The sequence below is a fragment of the Drosophila miranda genome, assembly GCF_003369915.1.
Source record: "Drosophila miranda strain MSH22 chromosome Y unlocalized genomic scaffold, D.miranda_PacBio2.1 Contig_Y1_pilon, whole genome shotgun sequence".
Taxonomy (NCBI): Eukaryota; Metazoa; Arthropoda; class Insecta; order Diptera; family Drosophilidae; genus Drosophila; species Drosophila miranda.
In genome coordinates this window covers 42,056,543-42,060,883 of record NW_022881603.1, presented here as the reverse complement: position 1 = coordinate 42,060,883, position 4,341 = coordinate 42,056,543, and the positions used below count along the sequence as shown (strand labels likewise).

Sequence of the window (4,341 nt, the reverse complement as noted above, 5' to 3'; positions counted from 1 at the left end):
CAAAAGTCGTTCGAATTATTAAAGGAACGTATGAGCGCAGCCCCAGTTTTGCATAGCCCGAATTTCAATATACCATTTAGCATACATTGTGATGCAAGTGACTCAGGCGTGGGGGCCGTGTTGATGCAGACCAATGAGGACAAGGATGAAGTACCTGTGGCTTTCATGTCACGGAAGCTAAATAAATGCCAACGGAATTACACAGTGACCGAAAAAGAGTGTTTGGCAGCAGTTTTGGCGGTTAAGAAGTTTAGGGCTTACATCGAAGGGCAGGAGTTCATCATCATAACAGACCATGCATCTTTAAAATGGCTAATGACCCAGTCTGATCTCAGTTCACAGTTAGCTAGATGGTCCTTAAAACTTCAGGGGTTCCCGTTTAAAATCCAGCATAGAAAAGGTAGCCAAAACGTAGTCCCAGATGCTCTTTCGCGCACAAATACCGAAGACTTATCGGCATTAGTTTTGTCCAGCATTGTTGACCTTCAGTCAGAAGAATTTAGGTCGCCGGAGTATGTAGCCCTAAGAGACAAACTCGTTGAAAACGCGTCCAAGACTCCAGATTTGAAAATCGTAGAGGGGTATATATACCGACGCGCCGAGCACGCGGCGGGAGACAAGGTAGCTGACGATTTATGTTGGAAGCTTTGGATACCACGAGGATTAGTCGAGGAAACCTTAAAAGACGCTCACGAAAACCAGCTATCAGCTCACTGTGGGATAAACAAAACATTAGAAAAACTTAGGCGTTTCTACTATTGGCCGAATTTGGTGTCCGACGTAAGGACATATATAAATAATTGCCATGTATGCAAGATCACAAAGCATCCCAATCATACCCTTCGACCGCCTTTAGGGAACATTGGTACATCGGATAGGTTTTTCCAGAAACTGTTTGTCGATTTCCTGGGGCCGTATCCCCGAAGTCGTTCTGGGCATATAGGGATTTTTATTGTGGTTGATCACTTGTCGAAGTTTCCTTTCTTAAAGCCAGTAAAAAAGTTTACTGCGGATGTCGTGGCACGGTATCTGGAAGAAGATTTGTTCCATTGTTTTGGGGTTCCTGAAACAATTGTTTCGGATAATGGTGTACAGTTCAGGTCGGAGGTGTTTAATGCGCTGCTAGGGAAATATCATATTGTGCACAGGTATACTGCTGTTTACGCTCCGCAGGCAAACGCATCAGAACGAGTAAGCCGATCGGGGATAGCTGCAATGAAATCATATGTCCGCCCTGATCAAAAGAATTGGGATGAGCAGCTCAGTAACATTTGCTGTGCGCTGCGTTCCTCGGTCCATTCAGCCATAAATACGACTCCTTATCGCCTCGCTTTTGGCCAGCACATGATTGTCGATGGAGCCAGCTACAGGCTGTTAAGAAATTTACAGATGCTGGAAGATCGCACTGTACAGTTTGGTAAAGAGGATTCGTTTGACCTCATCAGACATAAGGCAAAGGATACGATGCACGCACAACACGCTAGGAATGAAAGAACATACAATTTGCGCAGTCGGCAGGTGTCATTTGTTGTAGGCCAGGAGATATATCGGCGAAATTTCCAGCAAAGCAATTTCGCGAAGGGCTTTAGCGCTAAACTAGCACCAGCGTTTATAAAAAGTCGGATACGACAGAAGCTAGGAAATTGCTACTATGAGGTGGAAGATCTGCAGGGTAAATTAATAGGGAAGTTTCACGCCAAGGATTTAAAACAATAACTTCTCTTTTAATAGCCGTTCAAGCGAGGATCCCACTTTTGGTGTGGTTCCCCCAAAGTGTGATTTTGGTAGGGGGGAATTTGTAGTGACGCTTGAACCAGGTAAAAAAATATTACTACAATAACAACAAAAATAAAAGAACGGAAAAAAAAAAAACTAATCAAAAATTTTAAATCCAGGGAATATCGTAATTGCGTTTAGCGCCCCTATTGCTCGTGATCGACGGGTACTTTTTGGGCAGACGGTCGGACTCGGGAGAGAGTCGGCCGCGGTTATGTTAACTCGAGGGAAATGGTGGTTGGCACTTTCGCTGTTAGGAGGGTTCGTGAATGCAAGTCCAGCTACGGTCGCTCTTTTCGATTTTGGGCCCCACTTCAGAAGGTAGTGTTTGTGGTGGAAAGAGGAAATATTAGCGGAAAAACATAACTAAACCTCGCGCCAGTGCTAAATCAAAGAAAAAAAGACAAACAAAAGAATCGTGTTGCTTTCAAATTATACCATAAAGAAATCGAAAAGAAATTTGCCACCCCAGTAAGGGGGCGTTCCATTCTGACCCCACGCCGGAGGCAAGGCATCCGAAAGTGGTCTCTTTTTTTTTTTTTTTTGTTTCGGACGGCCATTTGCAAGTTAATATAACAAGAGTGCCAATCGCCACATAGCGGTAAGTTGGACATTGGGGTTTAGGTGTCGCTAGGTAGTGTTAAATGGAACATGGGTTTTCCTGTATTACAGAATTGGCACGTTGTGCCAAGCAGATTTCCAAGGGAGAATAGCGGAAAAAGATAATTGGGATCGATGACCGAGCCGGCCGCAGCCACAACCAGCTGGCCATAGAAAGGGAAGAGAAGAGACTGCGCTCCCGAAAAAAAAAAAAGCACAAGAACCGATCGAATTCGCCGCTGGCGCAGAGAAGCGCAAGGCAGAGAGTCCGCCGCTCCAGCTGTGGGTCCGACTCAGTGCATCAGCAGCATCGTCGGCGCCGGGAAGCTGCGAAACTAAAAGCGGAATATTGAACATTTTTTTTTTGGCCCCCAAGTTTTTTTGCGTAAATATCTTGCCCTCGGCCGACCTGGCTTAGTGAAAAAAAGGTAGAGGAAATAAAAACCCAGATCAAAATTATACCCATGAGCCAATAGGCAAGGTCTTAGTGAGTACGAATACAAATACCTTGCTCCCCTTTCGGCAGTGTAGCGCCGTTAATTCAGTCTTGCTTTTCTTTTCCCTTAAACCGTAAGGGCTAGCCCTATGTGGAGCCCAAAGAAAAGAAAGGCATAAGGGAATAGAAATACAATATCAATGCTCAAAAGCAAAGAAAAAAAGCAGTCCCCCGAAAGCCTCTGCGCGCCTTGTTCTTTCTCTTCTTTTCTCTTTTTGTTGTTGTGCTCTCCCAATAAAATTACATTTACAGCAATTATAGCAAGCGGATCGTCTTCGACAAAAGCGCTTTTGGAGATGGATGGCACGTAAGTGAAAGAATATTGCTTTACTCTAAATAAATTGCATGCATGAGCGTGAGAGAAGGAGAGGTATGGGAAAGAAAGAAGGGGAGAGGTATACAGTTGGGCAGATCCACATGCCGGAAGAGATAGCAAGAACAGTAACCATGGGTTTTTTGTTGTTGTCACAAATGCTCTGTTAAATTTGTATGCCAGTTTAGCGGCTACCTCCTATATACATATACTGTTTTTTTATTATATACACATTTAATTCTTTTTTTTCTATTTAGTTATAATTCTTCTATTTTAATTATTATTAGTATTATTTTAATTTCCAACCTGGAATATTCTCGAATCCTGTTGTTCGCTAAAATAGTTATTGAGTCAATTGGGAGTTTAAGTAGAGTAGGGAAATGCCCCTGTGTCAAGTAATAAATAAGTTTTAAAATGAAATCGATAATGAACTAAATTATTTTAGGGCGCCATGCCGAGTGGATTATGGAAATGAAGTGAGTCTGGGGGATTTAGGGATCATCGGCCACTAATATGGCTTTGCGGCCCAGATGGTCAAGGTAGGGTGGGCAAAACGCTGCTACACCTACAGCTACTCAGCAGCACAACCCGTACTTCAGCATGTTCTGTTTTCTTTGCAGAGCAACCTCTATGTGTGCATAGCTTGTCACTCTTGGTAGTTTCTTTTCTGTATGGCCAGTCCGATCGATCATGTGTTAGGGAGGAAAACAGCACGCGAAATCAATATTATTATATGTATCCAATGCGAGCAGGTAGCACAGTGGTAAATCCTCACCCCCCCCTTGCCGACGACAAATAGAAGCCGGAACCAGCGCGTGCTCCTCTGGTCGCTACAATAAGATCAGCTCGTTATGATAGCGTATCGCTATACGTTGTATGCTACATAGTTTAGAACTAAACTTTTTTATAGCACTACTTTGTGTGAAATTTCTAGCATCTCTAGCATTAGAATCTCTCATTTTTAATTGTGTATCACGGCAGCGTAAATTGTATCTACGCGAATTTTCTTCGTGTGCCTTTTTGATATTCGCTTTAGTCCTGTTGCCGGATTAGCTGCAAGGAATCTGGGTTCTCTATTCTAGTATCGTCGTTCAAAAGGTCTAGTTTACGCAAGAGCGCGTAATCCTTCCCATTCAACATCATGTTTTGACCAAAT

The 4,341-nt window shown here is 43.4% G+C and overlaps 1 long non-coding RNA gene across 1 annotated transcript; it reads left to right on the top strand.

The window, feature by feature from the left end:
* The first annotated feature begins 2,312 nt into the window (after positions 1-2,312).
* Positions 2,313-4,062, top strand: LOC117191078. The gene is made up of 3 exons (XR_004473925.1): positions 2,313-2,377; positions 2,449-2,863; positions 3,125-4,062. It is a non-coding gene; the product is annotated as an uncharacterized LOC117191078 (long non-coding RNA).
* The last annotated feature ends 279 nt before the right edge of the window (positions 4,063-4,341 follow it).